At 52.6% G+C, this 12,495-nt stretch overlaps 28 non-coding genes across 28 annotated transcripts; 10 read left to right on the top strand and 18 right to left on the bottom strand.

The window, feature by feature from the left end:
• Positions 1-118: 118 nt before the first annotated feature.
• Trnar-acg (transfer RNA arginine (anticodon ACG)) lies at positions 119-191 on the bottom strand. The gene has a single exon. It is a non-coding gene; the product is annotated as a tRNA-Arg (tRNA).
• Positions 192-621: 430 nt separating this feature from the next.
• Positions 622-713, top strand: Trnai-uau (transfer RNA isoleucine (anticodon UAU)). The gene is given in 2 exon segments: positions 622-659; positions 678-713. It is a non-coding gene; the product is annotated as a tRNA-Ile (tRNA).
• Positions 714-824: 111 nt separating this feature from the next.
• On the top strand, positions 825-896 carry Trnad-guc (transfer RNA aspartic acid (anticodon GUC)). The gene has a single exon. It is a non-coding gene; the product is annotated as a tRNA-Asp (tRNA).
• Positions 897-1,129: 233 nt separating this feature from the next.
• Positions 1,130-1,201, bottom strand: Trnam-cau (transfer RNA methionine (anticodon CAU)). Its single transcript has one exon. It is a non-coding gene; the product is annotated as a tRNA-Met (tRNA).
• Positions 1,202-1,446: 245 nt separating this feature from the next.
• On the bottom strand, positions 1,447-1,518 carry Trnam-cau (transfer RNA methionine (anticodon CAU)). The gene has a single exon. It is a non-coding gene; the product is annotated as a tRNA-Met (tRNA).
• Positions 1,519-2,118: 600 nt separating this feature from the next.
• Trnar-acg (transfer RNA arginine (anticodon ACG)) lies at positions 2,119-2,191 on the bottom strand. Its single transcript has one exon. It is a non-coding gene; the product is annotated as a tRNA-Arg (tRNA).
• Positions 2,192-2,633: 442 nt separating this feature from the next.
• On the top strand, positions 2,634-2,725 carry Trnai-uau (transfer RNA isoleucine (anticodon UAU)). Its single transcript is given in 2 exon segments — positions 2,634-2,671; positions 2,690-2,725. It is a non-coding gene; the product is annotated as a tRNA-Ile (tRNA).
• A 111-nt stretch (positions 2,726-2,836) lies between these two features.
• On the top strand, positions 2,837-2,908 carry Trnad-guc (transfer RNA aspartic acid (anticodon GUC)). The gene has a single exon. It is a non-coding gene; the product is annotated as a tRNA-Asp (tRNA).
• A 233-nt stretch (positions 2,909-3,141) lies between these two features.
• Positions 3,142-3,213, bottom strand: Trnam-cau (transfer RNA methionine (anticodon CAU)). The gene has a single exon. It is a non-coding gene; the product is annotated as a tRNA-Met (tRNA).
• A 245-nt stretch (positions 3,214-3,458) lies between these two features.
• Positions 3,459-3,530, bottom strand: Trnam-cau (transfer RNA methionine (anticodon CAU)). The gene has a single exon. It is a non-coding gene; the product is annotated as a tRNA-Met (tRNA).
• A 600-nt stretch (positions 3,531-4,130) lies between these two features.
• Positions 4,131-4,203, bottom strand: Trnar-acg (transfer RNA arginine (anticodon ACG)). Its single transcript has one exon. It is a non-coding gene; the product is annotated as a tRNA-Arg (tRNA).
• A 442-nt stretch (positions 4,204-4,645) lies between these two features.
• Positions 4,646-4,737, top strand: Trnai-uau (transfer RNA isoleucine (anticodon UAU)). The gene is given in 2 exon segments: positions 4,646-4,683; positions 4,702-4,737. It is a non-coding gene; the product is annotated as a tRNA-Ile (tRNA).
• Positions 4,738-5,153: 416 nt separating this feature from the next.
• Trnam-cau (transfer RNA methionine (anticodon CAU)) lies at positions 5,154-5,225 on the bottom strand. Its single transcript has one exon. It is a non-coding gene; the product is annotated as a tRNA-Met (tRNA).
• Positions 5,226-5,470: 245 nt separating this feature from the next.
• Trnam-cau (transfer RNA methionine (anticodon CAU)) lies at positions 5,471-5,542 on the bottom strand. Its single transcript has one exon. It is a non-coding gene; the product is annotated as a tRNA-Met (tRNA).
• Positions 5,543-6,142: 600 nt separating this feature from the next.
• On the bottom strand, positions 6,143-6,215 carry Trnar-acg (transfer RNA arginine (anticodon ACG)). The gene has a single exon. It is a non-coding gene; the product is annotated as a tRNA-Arg (tRNA).
• A 442-nt stretch (positions 6,216-6,657) lies between these two features.
• Trnai-uau (transfer RNA isoleucine (anticodon UAU)) lies at positions 6,658-6,749 on the top strand. The gene is given in 2 exon segments: positions 6,658-6,695; positions 6,714-6,749. It is a non-coding gene; the product is annotated as a tRNA-Ile (tRNA).
• A 111-nt stretch (positions 6,750-6,860) lies between these two features.
• On the top strand, positions 6,861-6,932 carry Trnad-guc (transfer RNA aspartic acid (anticodon GUC)). The gene has a single exon. It is a non-coding gene; the product is annotated as a tRNA-Asp (tRNA).
• A 233-nt stretch (positions 6,933-7,165) lies between these two features.
• Trnam-cau (transfer RNA methionine (anticodon CAU)) lies at positions 7,166-7,237 on the bottom strand. The gene has a single exon. It is a non-coding gene; the product is annotated as a tRNA-Met (tRNA).
• Positions 7,238-7,837: 600 nt separating this feature from the next.
• Positions 7,838-7,910, bottom strand: Trnar-acg (transfer RNA arginine (anticodon ACG)). Its single transcript has one exon. It is a non-coding gene; the product is annotated as a tRNA-Arg (tRNA).
• Positions 7,911-8,352: 442 nt separating this feature from the next.
• Positions 8,353-8,444, top strand: Trnai-uau (transfer RNA isoleucine (anticodon UAU)). Its single transcript is given in 2 exon segments — positions 8,353-8,390; positions 8,409-8,444. It is a non-coding gene; the product is annotated as a tRNA-Ile (tRNA).
• Positions 8,445-8,860: 416 nt separating this feature from the next.
• On the bottom strand, positions 8,861-8,932 carry Trnam-cau (transfer RNA methionine (anticodon CAU)). The gene has a single exon. It is a non-coding gene; the product is annotated as a tRNA-Met (tRNA).
• A 245-nt stretch (positions 8,933-9,177) lies between these two features.
• On the bottom strand, positions 9,178-9,249 carry Trnam-cau (transfer RNA methionine (anticodon CAU)). Its single transcript has one exon. It is a non-coding gene; the product is annotated as a tRNA-Met (tRNA).
• A 600-nt stretch (positions 9,250-9,849) lies between these two features.
• Positions 9,850-9,922, bottom strand: Trnar-acg (transfer RNA arginine (anticodon ACG)). The gene has a single exon. It is a non-coding gene; the product is annotated as a tRNA-Arg (tRNA).
• Positions 9,923-10,364: 442 nt separating this feature from the next.
• On the top strand, positions 10,365-10,456 carry Trnai-uau (transfer RNA isoleucine (anticodon UAU)). Its single transcript is given in 2 exon segments — positions 10,365-10,402; positions 10,421-10,456. It is a non-coding gene; the product is annotated as a tRNA-Ile (tRNA).
• A 733-nt stretch (positions 10,457-11,189) lies between these two features.
• Positions 11,190-11,261, bottom strand: Trnam-cau (transfer RNA methionine (anticodon CAU)). The gene has a single exon. It is a non-coding gene; the product is annotated as a tRNA-Met (tRNA).
• A 245-nt stretch (positions 11,262-11,506) lies between these two features.
• Positions 11,507-11,578, bottom strand: Trnam-cau (transfer RNA methionine (anticodon CAU)). Its single transcript has one exon. It is a non-coding gene; the product is annotated as a tRNA-Met (tRNA).
• Positions 11,579-11,861: 283 nt separating this feature from the next.
• Trnar-acg (transfer RNA arginine (anticodon ACG)) lies at positions 11,862-11,934 on the bottom strand. The gene has a single exon. It is a non-coding gene; the product is annotated as a tRNA-Arg (tRNA).
• Positions 11,935-12,376: 442 nt separating this feature from the next.
• Positions 12,377-12,468, top strand: Trnai-uau (transfer RNA isoleucine (anticodon UAU)). The gene is given in 2 exon segments: positions 12,377-12,414; positions 12,433-12,468. It is a non-coding gene; the product is annotated as a tRNA-Ile (tRNA).
• Positions 12,469-12,495: the final 27 nt, after the last annotated feature.

The following is a 12,495-nucleotide window of genomic DNA, read 5'->3' as shown; positions in this document are numbered from 1 at the left end:
ATTTACCACGATCGTCTGGAGATGCAGCTGCGAGATGCTCAGGATTAACATTGCACTCCACGAAGGTGGAGACATTCGAATGCATTGCCTAGCTACGAACCTGCAACTAACAAAATGCCGACGCTGCCAGGATTCGAACCTGGAATCTTCTGATACGTAGTCAGACGCGTTATCCGTTGCGCCACAGGGCCACTGTTGGCGGAGTATGCCACGGGGCGGGTACACATCACAAAGCAACGTGTTCTCCGTGGCTCGGCAATTGCGTGTCGTCCACTGACAACGGCGGCGCGGCCACTCTGGTCTTCCGCACTCTGCAGGGAGCTGCTAAGGAAGGCATCTCTCCTCCAGCTCCTCGGCCACGGTGCGCCTGCACAGCCTAGAGCTTGCCATACATCTGGACAGGTAGCAGAATGCAAGGCGCCCGTTTTTCTGCATTTTTTCGGTGATGACAAGCGGTTGATATGCCTGTAAGTGTAGCATATGAAACAAGAATCGTATGAAGCATTCGTAGACAGGTGCTGAAGTGGCAGTATGGCCGTAGGTGATGATCGTATGATGGGTCTGTAGCCACAACAGCTTGGCAGCAAAGTGAATACCGCTAACTGAAACCATTCCGCTGTAGCCCCAGTGGCGCAATTGGTTAGCGCACGGTACTTATAAGGCAGTAGCCGTGAGCAATGCCGGGGTTGTGAGTTCGAGCCTCACCTGGGGCATACTTTTATTTCGTAGCAGCTGACTCTGGAAGCATCGGGACGCTAGATTTGAGATGTATCACGTACTTGAGAACCAGAAATGTTCGTGCATTATAAAGACCGCCTGCGTGTTCCTCGGTAGTATAGTGGTTAGTATCCCCGCCTGTCACGCGGGAGACCGGGGTTCGATTCCCCGCCGGGGAGGTGCGATTTTTATATCGCGAAAGTTGCACGTATGGCCCGAAAAAGCATTACCCTTGTGATCAAGGAATGTAATTGCTAAAAAATCGTAAGAAGGTCTGCGTCTTAGGAAGTATTTCTCGTATTCTTCACACGTCGTCATCGTTTCACAACTCACAGGGTTTACTGACGACGCTGAATCAGCGCACCCCAAGCTTAATGATCGAGCTCGAAGCACCAACGAAAAAGAATAATTTTAGCAGAGCGTGGTTTCGATCCACGGACCTCTGGGTTATGGGCCCAGCACGCTTCCACTGCGCCACTCTGCTGCGTGCAGTGGTCTGTCCTTTTCGGTGCGTGGCATTGGACACTTGGAAAGCGTTGTGTGCATCGGTTTCACGCGCCTACCGTTTAATTAACTGCGTATCATCTCTCAGCTTGACTTGTCTCGGCTTTGCTCGACTGACGCTACGACGTCATCGTTTCACAACTCACAGGGTTTACTGACGACGCTGAATCAGCGCACCCCAAGCTTAATGATCGAGCTCGAAGCACCAACGAAAAAGAATAATTTTAGCAGAGCGTGGTTTCGATCCACAGACCTCTGGGTTATGGGCCCAGCACGCTTCCACTGCGCCACCCTGCTGCGTGCAGCAGTCTGTCCTTTTCGGTGCGTGGCATTGGACACTTGGAAAGCGTTGTGTGCATCGGTTTCACGCGCCTACCGTTTAATTAACTGCGTATCATCTCTCAGCTTGACTTGTCTCGGCTTTGCTCGACTGACGCTACGACGTCATCGTTTCACAACTCACAGGGTTTACTGACGACGCTGAATCAGCGCACCCCAAGCTTAATGATCGAGCTCGAAGCACCAACGAAAAAGAATAATTTTAGCAGAGCGTGGTTTCGATCCACAAACCTCTGGGTTATGGGCCCAGCACGCTTCCACTGCGCCACCCTGCTGCGTGCAGCAGTCTGTCCTTTTCGGTGCGTGGCATTGGACACTTGGAAAGCGTTGTGTGCATCGGTTTCACGCGCCTACCGTTTAATTAACTGCGTATCATCTCTCAGCTTGACTTGTCTCGGCTTTGCTCGACTGACGCTACGCTGACGCTTGCACGAAGCGATATTTACCACGATCGTCTCGAGATGCAGCTGCGAGATGCTCAGGATTAACATTGCACTCCACGAAGGTGGAGACATTCGAATGCATTGCCTAGCTACGCCCCCGCAACTAACAAAATGCCGACCCTGCCAGGATTCGAACCTGGAATCTTCTGATCCGTAGTCAGACGCGTTATCCGTTGCGCCACAGGGCCACTGTTCGCGGTGTATGCCACGGGGCGGGTGCACATCGCAAAGCAACGTGTTCTCCGTGGCTCGGCAATTGCGTGTCGTCCACTGACAACGGCGGCGCGGCCACTCTGGTCTTCCGCACTCTGCAGGGAGCTGCTAAGGAAGGCATCTCTCCTCCAGCTCCTCGGCCACGGTGCGCCTGCACAGCCTAGAGCTTGCCATACATCTGCCCCCGCTGTTGGACAGGTAGCAGAATGCAAGGCGCCCGTTTTTCTGCATTTTTTCGGTGATGACAAGCGGTTGATATGCCTGTAAGTGTAGCATATGAAACAAGAATCGTATGAAGCATTCGTAGACAGGTGCTGAAGTGGCAGTATGGCCGTAGGTGATGATCGTATGATGGGTCTGTAGCCACAACAGCTTGGCAGCAAAGTGAATACCGCTAACTGAAACCATTCCGCTGTTGCTCCAGTGGCGCAATTGGTTAGCGCACGGTACTTATAAGGCAGTAGCCGTGAGCAATGCCGGGGTTGTGAGTTCGAGCCTCACCTGGGGCATACTTTTATTTCGTAGCAGCTGACTCTGGAAGCATCGGGACGCTAGATTTGAGATGTATCACGTACTTGAGAACCAGAAATGTTCGTGCATTATAAAGACCGCCTGCGTGTTCCTCGGTAGTATAGTGGTTAGTATCCCCGCCTGTCACGCGGGAGACCGGGGTTCGATTCCCCGCCGGGGAGGTGCGATTTTTATATCGCGAAAGTTGCACGTATGGCCCGAAAAAGCATTACCCTTGTGATCAAGGAATGTAATTGCTAAAAAATCGTAAGAAGGTCTGCGTCTTAGGAAGTATTTCTCGTATTCTTCACACGTCGTCATCGTTTCACAACTCACAGGGTTTACTGACGACGCTGAATCAGCGCACCCCAAGCTTAATGATCGAGCTCGAAGCACCAACGAAAAAGAATAATTTTAGCAGAGCGTGGTTTCGATCCACGGACCTCTGGGTTATGGGCCCAGCACGCTTCCACTGCGCCACTCTGCTGCGTGCAGTGGTCTGTCCTTTTCGGTGCGTGGCATTGGACACTTGGAAAGCGTTGTGTGCATCGGTTTCACGCGCCTACCGTTTAATTAACTGCGTATCATCTCTCAGCTTGACTTGTCTCGGCTTTGCTCGACTGACGCTACGACGTCATCGTTTCACAACTCACAGGGTTTACTGACGACGCTGAATCAGCGCACCAAAAGCTTAATGATCGAGCTCGAAGCACCAACGAAAAAGAATAATTTTAGCAGAGCGTGGTTTCGATCCACAGACCTCTGGGTTATGGGCCCAGCACGCTTCCACTGCGCCACCCTGCTGCGTGCAGCAGTCTGTCCTTTTCGGTGCGTGGCATTGGACACTTGGAAAGCGTTGTGTGCATCGGTTTCACGCGCCTACCGTTTAATTAACTGCGTATCATCTCTCAGCTTGACTTGTCTCGGCTTTGCTCGACTGACGCTACGACGTCATCGTTTCACAACTCACAGGGTTTACTGACGACGCTGAATCAGCGCACCCCAAGCTTAATGATCGAGCTCGAAGCACCAACGAAAAAGAATAATTTTAGCAGAGCGTGGTTTCGATCCACAAACCTCTGGGTTATGGGCCCAGCACGCTTCCACTGCGCCACCCTGCTGCGTGCAGCAGTCTGTCCTTTTCGGTGCGTGGCATTGGACACTTGGAAAGCGTTGTGTGCATCGGTTTCACGCGCCTACCGTTTAATTAACTGCGTATCATCTCTCAGCTTGACTTGTCTCGGCTTTGCTCGACTGACGCTACGCTGACGCTTGCACGAAGCGATATTTACCACGATCGTCTCGAGATGCAGCTGCGAGATGCTCAGGATTAACATTGCACTCCACGAAGGTGGAGACATTCGAATGCATTGCCTAGCTACGCCCCCGCAACTAACAAAATGCCGACCCTGCCAGGATTCGAACCTGGAATCTTCTGATCCGTAGTCAGACGCGTTATCCGTTGCGCCACAGGGCCACTGTTCGCGGTGTATGCCACGGGGCGGGTGCACATCGCAAAGCAACGTGTTCTCCGTGGCTCGGCAACTGCGTGTCGTCCACTGACAACGGCGGCGCGGCCACTCTGGTCTTCCGCACTCTGCAGGGAGCTGCTAAGGAAGGCATCTCTCCTCCAGCTCCTCGGCCACGGTGCGCCTGCACAGCCTAGAGCTTGCCATACATCTGCCCCCGCTGTTGGACAGGTAGCAGAATGCAAGGCGCCCGTTTTTCTGCATTTTTTCGGTGATGACAAGCGGTTGATATGCCTGTAAGTGTAGCATATGAAACAAGAATCGTATGAAGCATTCGTAGACAGGTGCTGAAGTGGCAGTATGGCCGTAGGTGATGATCGTATGATGGGTCTGTAGCCACAACAGCTTGGCAGCAAAGTGAATACCGCTAACTGAAACCATTCCGCTGTAGCCCCAGTGGCGCAATTGGTTAGCGCACGGTACTTATAAGGCAGTAGCCGTGAGCAATGCCGGGGTTGTGAGTTCGAGCCTCACCTGGGGCATACTTTTATTTCGTAGCAGCTGACTCTGGAAGCATCGGGACGCTAGATTTGAGATGTATCACGTACTTGAGAACCAGAAATGTGCGTGCATTATATAGACCGCCTGCGTGTTCCTCGGTAGTATAGTGGTTAGTATCCCCGCCTGTCACGCCGGAGACCGGCGTTCGATTCCCCGCCGGGGAGGTGCGATTTTTATATCGCGAAAGTTGCACGTATGGCCCGAAAAAGCATTACCCTTGTGATCAAGGAATGTAATTGCTAAAAAATCGTAAGAAGGTCTGCGTCTTAGGAAGTATTTCTCGTATTCTTCACACGTCGTCATCGTTTCACAACTCACAGGGTTTACTGACGACGCTGAATCAGCGCACCCCAAGCTTAATGATCGAGCTCGAAGCACCAACGAAAAAGAATAATTTTAGCAGAGCGTGGTTTCGATCCACGGACCTCTGGGTTATGGGCCCAGCACGCTTCCACTGCGCCACTCTGCTGCGTGCAGTGGTCTGTCCTTTTCGGTGCGTGGCATTGGACACTTGGAAAGCGTTGTGTGCATCGGTTTCACGCGCCTACCGTTTAATTAACTGCGTATCATCTCTCAGCTTGACTTGTCTCGGCTTTGCTCGACTGACGCTACGACGTCATCGTTTCACAACTCACAGGGTTTACTGACGACGCTGAATCAGCGCACCCCAAGCTTAATGATCGAGCTCGAAGCACCAACGAAAAAGAATAATTTTAGCAGAGCGTGGTTTCGATCCACAGACCTCTGGGTTATGGGCCCAGCACGCTTCCACTGCGCCACCCTGCTGCGTGCAGCAGTCTGTCCTTTTCGGTGCGTGGCATTGGACACTTGGAAAGCGTTGTGTGCATCGGTTTCACGCGCCTACCGTTTAATTAACTGCGTATCATCTCTCAGCTTGACTTGTCTCGGCTTTGCTCGACTGACGCTACGACGTCATCGTTTCACAACTCACAGGGTTTACTGACGACGCTGAATCAGCGCACCCCAAGCTTAATGATCGAGCTCGAAGCACCAACGAAAAAGAATAATTTTAGCAGAGCGTGGTTTCGATCCACAAACCTCTGGGTTATGGGCCCAGCACGCTTCCACCGCGCCACCCTGCTGCGTGCAGCAGTCTGTCCTTTTCGGTGCGTGGCATTGGACACTTGGAAAGCGTTGTGTGCATCGGTTTCACGCGCCTACCGTTTAATTAACTGCGTATCATCTCTCAGCTTGACTTGTCTCGGCTTTGCTCGACTGACGCTACGCTGACGCTTGCACGAAGCGATATTTACCACGATCGTCTCGAGATGCAGCTGCGAGATGCTCAGGATTAACATTGCACTCCACGAAGGTGGAGACATTCGAATGCATTGCCTAGCTACGCCCCCGCAACTAACAAAATGCCGACCCTGCCAGGATTCGAACCTGGAATCTTCTGATCCGTAGTCAGACGCGTTATCCGTTGCGCCACAGGGCCACTGTTTGCGGTGTATGCCACGGGGCGGGTGCACATCGCAAAGCAACGTGTTCTCCGTGGCTCGGCAATTGCGTGTCGTCCACTGACAACGGCGGCGCGGCCACTCTGGTCTTCCGCACTCTGCAGGGAGCTGCTAAGGAAGGCATCTCTCCTCCAGCTCCTCGGCCACGGTGCGCCTGCACAGCCTAGAGCTTGCCATACATCTGCCCCCGCTGTTGGACAGGTAGCAGAATGCAAGGCGCCCGTTTTTCTGCATTTTTTCGGTGATGACAAGCGGTTGATATGCCTGTAAGTGTAGCATATGAAACAAGAATCGTATGAAGCATTCGTAGACAGGTGCTGAAGTGGCAGTATGGCCGTAGGTGATGATCGTATGATGGGTCTGTAGCCACAACAGCTTGGCAGCAAAGTGAATACCGCTAACTGAAACCATTCCGCTGTAGCCCCAGTGGCGCAATTGGTTAGCGCACGGTACTTATAAGGCAGTAGCCGTGAGCAATGCCGGGGTTGTGAGTTCGAGCCTCACCTGGGGCATACTTTTATTTCGTAGCAGCTGACTCTGGAAGCATCGGGACGCTAGATTTGAGATGTATCACGTACTTGAGAACCAGAAATGTGCGTGCGTTATATATACCGCCTGCGTGTTCCTCGGTAGTATAGTGGTTAGTATCCCCGCCTGTCACGCGGGAGACCGGGGTTCGATTCCCCGCCGGGGAGGTGCGATTTTTATATCGCGAAAGTTGCACGTATGGCCCGAAAAAGCATTACCCTTGTGATCAAGGAATGTAATTGCTAAAAAATCGTAAGAAGGTCTGCGTCTTAGGAAGTATTTCTCGTATTCTTCACACGTCGTCATCGTTTCACAACTCACAGGGTTTACTGACGACGCTGAATCAGCGCACCCCAAGCTTAATGATCGAGCTCGAAGCACCAACGAAAAAGAATAATTTTAGCAGAGCGTGGTTTCGATCCACAGACCTCTGGGTTATGGGCCCAGCACGCTTCCACTGCGCCACCCTGCTGCGTGCAGCAGTCTGTCCTTTTCGGTGCGTGGCATTGGACACTTGGAAAGCGTTGTGTGCATCGGTTTCACGCGCCTACCGTTTAATTAACTGCGTATCATCTCTCAGCTTGACTTGTCTCGGCTTTGCTCGACTGACGCTACGACGTCATCGTTTCACAACTCACAGGGTTTACTGACGACGCTGAATCAGCGCACCCCAAGCTTAATGATCGAGCTCGAAGCACCAACGAAAAAGAATAATTTTAGCGGAGCGTGGTTTCGATCCACAAACCTCTGGGTTATGGGCCCAGCACGCTTCCACTGCGCCACCCTGCTGCGTGCAGCAGTCTGTCCTTTTCGGTGCGTGGCATTGGACACTTGGAAAGCGTTGTGTGCATCGGTTTCACGCGCCTACCGTTTAATTAACTGCGTATCATCTCTCAGCTTGACTTGTCTCGGCTTTGCTCGACTGACGCTACGCTGACGCTTGCACGAAGCGATATTTACCACGATCGTCTCGAGATGCAGCTGCGAGATGCTCAGGATTAACATTGCACTCCACGAAGGTGGAGACATTCGAATGCATTGCCTAGCTACGCCCCCGCAACTAACAAAATGCCGACCCTGCCAGGATTCGAACCTGGAATCTTCTGATCCGTAGTCAGACGCGTTATCCGTTGCGCCACAGGGCCACTGTTCGCGGTGTATGCCACGGGGCGGGTGCACATCGCAAAGCAACGTGTTCTCCGTGGCTCGGCAATTGCGTGTCGTCCACTGACAACGGCGGCGCGGCCACTCTGGTCTTCCGCACTCTGCAGGGAGCTGCTAAGGAAGGCATCTCTCCTCCAGCTCCTCGGCCACGGTGCGCCTGCACAGCCTAGAGCTTGCCATACATCTGCCCTCGCTGTTGGACAGGTAGCAGAATGCAAGGCGCCCGTTTTTCTGCATTTTTTCGGTGATGACAAGCGGTTGATATGCCTGTAAGTGTAGCATATGAAACAAGAATCGTATGAAGCATTCGTAGACAGGTGCTGAAGTGGCAGTATGGCCGTAGGTGATGATCGTATGATGGGTCTGTAGCCACAACAGCTTGGCAGCAAAGTGAATACCGCTAACTGAAACCATTCCGCTGTAGCCCCAGTGGCGCAATTGGTTAGCGCACGGTACTTATAAGGCAGTAGCCGTGAGCAACGCCGGGGTTGTGAGTTCGAGCCTCACCTGGGGCATACTTTTATTTCGTAGCAGCTGACTCTGGAAGCATCGGGACGCTAGATTTGAGATGTATCACGTACTTGAGAACCAGAAATGTGCGTGCATTATATAGACCGCCTGCGTGTTCCTCGGTAGTATAGTGGTTAGTATCCCCGCCTGTCACGCCGGAGACCGGCGTTCGATTCCCCGCCGGGGAGGTGCGATTTTTATATCGCGAAAGTTGCACGTATGGCCCGAAAAAGCATTACCCTTGTGATCAAGGAATGTAATTGCTAAAAAATCGTAAGAAGGTCTGCGTCTTAGGAAGTGTTTCTCGTATTCTTCACACGTCGTCATCGTTTCACAACTCACAGGGTTTACTGACGACGCTGAATCAGCGCACCCCAAGCTTAATGATCGAGCTCGAAGCACCAACGAAAAAGAATAATTTTAGCTGAGCGTGGTTTCGATCCACGGACCTCTGGGTTATGGGCCCAGCACGCTTCCACTGCGCCACTCTGCTGCGTGCAGTGGTCTGTCCTTTTCGGTGCGTGGCATTGGACACTTGGAAAGCGTTGTGTGCATCGGTTTCACGCGCCTACCGTTTAATTAACTGCGTATCATCTCTCAGCTTGACTTGTCTCGGCTTTGCTCGACTGACGCTACGACGTCATCGTTTCACAACTCACAGGGTTTACTGACGACGCTGAATCAGCGCACCCCAAGCTTAATGATCGAGCTCGAAGCACCAACGAAAAAGAATAATTTTAGCAGAGCGTGGTTTCGATCCACAGACCTCTGGGTTATGGGCCCAGCACGCTTCCACTGCGCCACCCTGCTGCGTGCAGCAGTCTGTCCTTTTCGGTGCGTGGCATTGGACACTTGGAAAGCGTTGTGTGCATCGGTTTCACGCGCCTACCGTTTAATTAACTGCGTATCATCTCTCAGCTTGACTTGTCTCGGCTTTGCTCGACTGACGCTACGACGTCATCGTTTCACAACTCACAGGGTTTACTGACGACGCTGAATCAGCGCACCCCAAGCTTAATGATCGAGCTCGAAGCACCAACGAAAAAGAATAATTTTAGCGGAGCGTGGTTTCGATCCACAAACCTCTGGGTTATGGGCCCAGCACGCTTCCACTGCGCCACCCTGCTGCGTGCAGCAGTCTGTCCTTTTCGGTGCGTGGCATTGGACACTTGGAAAGCGTTGTGTGCATCGGTTTCACGCGCCTACCGTTTAATTAACTGCGTATCATCTCTCAGCTTGACTTGTCTCGGCTTTGCTCGACTGACGCTACGCTGACGCTTGCACGAAGCGATATTTACCACGATCGTCTCGAGATGCAGCTGCGAGATGCTCAGGATTAACATTGCACTCCACGAAGGTGGAGACATTCGAATGCATTGCCTAGCTACGCCCCCGCAACTAACAAAATGCCGACCCTGCCAGGATTCGAACCTGGAATCTTCTGATCCGTAGTCAGACGCGTTATCCGTTGCGCCACAGGGCCACTGTTCGCGGTGTATGCCACGGGGCGGGTGCACATCGCAAAGCAACGTGTTCTCCGTGGCTCGGCAATTGCGTGTCGTCCACTGACAACGGCGGCGCGGCCACTCTGGTCTTCCGCACTCTGCAGGGAGCTGCTAAGGAAGGCATCTCTCCTCCAGCTCCTCGGCCACGGTGCGCCTGCACAGCCTAGAGCTTGCCATACATCTGCCCCCGCTGTTGGACAGGTAGCAGAATGCAAGGCGCCCGTTTTTCTGCATTTTTTCGGTGATGACAAGCGGTTGATATGCCTGTAAGTGTAGCATATGAAACAAGAATCGTATGAAGCATTCGTAGACAGGTGCTGAAGTGGCAGTATGGCCGTAGGTGATGATCGTATGATGGGTCTGTAGCCACAACAGCTTGGCAGCAAAGTGAATACCGCTAACTGAAACCATTCCGCTGTAGCCCCAGTGGCGCAATTGGTTAGCGCACGGTACTTATAAGGCAGTAGCCGTGAGCAACGCCGGGGTTGTGAGTTCGAGCCTCACCTGGGGCATACTTTTATTTCGTAGCAGCTGACTCTGGAAGCATCGGGACGCTAGATTTGAGATGTATCACGTACTTGAGAACCAGAAATGTGCGTGCATTATATAGACCGCCTGCGTGTTCCTCGGTAGTATAGTGGTTAGTATCCCCGCCTGTCACGCCGGAGACCGGCGTTCGATTCCCCGCCGGGGAGGTGCGATTTTTATATCGCGAAAGTTGCACGTATGGCCCGAAAAAGCATTACCCTTGTGATCAAGGAATGTAATTGCTAAAAAATCGTAAGAAGGTCTGCGTCTTAGGAAGTGTTTCTCGTATTCTTCACACGTCGTCATCGTTTCACAACTCACAGGGTTTACTGACGACGCTGAATCAGCGCACCCCAAGCTTAATGATCGAGCTCGAAGCACCAACGAAAAAGAATAATTTTAGCATAGCGTGGTTTCGATCCACAGACCTCTGGGTTATGGGCCCAGCACGCTTCCACTGCGCCACTCTGCTGCGTGCAGTGGTCCGTCCTTTTCGGTGCGTGGCATTGGACACTTGGAAAGCGTTGTGTGCATCGGTTTCACGCGCCTACCGTTTAATTAACTGCGTATCATCTCTCAGCTTGACTTGTCTCGGCTTTGCTCGACTGACGCTACGACGTCATCGTTTCACAACTCACAGGGTTTACTGACGACGCTGAATCAGCGCACCCCAAGCTTAATGATCGAGCTCGAAGCACCAACGAAAAAGAATAATTTTAGCAGAGCGTGGTTTCGATCCACAGACCTCTGGGTTATGGGCCCAGCACGCTTCCACTGCGCCACCCTGCTGCGTGCAGCAGTCTGTCCTTTTCGGTGCGTGGCATTGGACACTTGGAAAGCGTTGTGTGCATCGGTTTCACGCGCCTACCGTTTAATTAACTGCGTATCATCTCTCAGCTTGACTTGTCTCGGCTTTGCTCGACTGACGCTACGACGTCATCGTTTCACAACTCACAGGGTTTACTGACGACGCTGAATCAGCGCACCCCAAGCTTAATGATCGAGCTCGAAGCACCAACGAAAAAGAATAATTTTAGCAGAGCGTGGTTTCGATCCACAGACCTCTGGGTTATGGGCCCAGCACGCTTCCACTGCGCCACCCTGCTGCGTGCAGCAGTCTGTCCTTTTCGGTGCGTGGCATTGGACACTTGGAAAGCGTTGTGTGCATCGGTTTCACGCGCCTACCGTTTAATTAACTGCGTATCATCTCTCAGCTTGACCTGTCTCGGCTTTGCTCGACTGACGCTACGCTGACGCTTGCACGAAGCGATATTTACCACGATCGTCTCGAGATGCAGCTGCGAGATGCTCAGGATTAACATTGCACTCCACGAAGGTGGAGACATTCGAATGCATTGCCTAGCTACGCCCCCGCAACTAACAAAATGCCGACCCTGCCAGGATTCGAACCTGGAATCTTCTGATCCGTAGTCAGACGCGTTATCCGTTGCGCCACAGGGCCACTGTTGGCGGTGTATGCCACGGGGCGGGTGCACATCGCAAAGCAACGTGTTCTCCGTGGCTCGGCAATTGCGTGTCGTCCACTGACAACGGCGGCGCGGCCACTCTGGTCTTCCGCACTCTGCAGGGAGCTGCTAAGGAAAGCATCTCTCCTCCAGCTCCTCGGCCACGGTGCGCCTGCACAGCCTAGAGCTTGCCATACATCTGCCCCCGCTGTTGGACAGGTAGCAGAATGCAAGGCGCCCGTTTTTCTGCATTTTTTCGGTGATGACAAGCGGTTGATATGCCTGTAAGTGTAGCATATGAAACAAGAATCGTATGAAGCATTCGTAGACAGGTGCTGAAGTGGCAGTATGGCCGTAGGTGATGATCGTATGATGGGTCTGTAGCCACAACAGCTTGGCAGCAAAGTGAATACCGCTAACTGAAACCATTCCGCTGTAGCCCCAGTGGCGCAATTGGTTAGCGCACGGTACTTATAAGGCAGTAGCCGTGAGCAATGCCGGGGTTGTGAGTTCGAGCCTCACCTGGGGCATACTTTTATTTCGTAGCAGCTGACTCT

Source organism: Schistocerca gregaria, chromosome 8 (assembly GCF_023897955.1).
Source record: "Schistocerca gregaria isolate iqSchGreg1 chromosome 8, iqSchGreg1.2, whole genome shotgun sequence".
NCBI classification, from domain to species: Eukaryota; Metazoa; Arthropoda; class Insecta; order Orthoptera; family Acrididae; genus Schistocerca; species Schistocerca gregaria.
The sequence above is the reverse complement of the archived record's forward strand: the minus strand, read 5'-3'. Positions and strand labels throughout refer to the sequence as shown.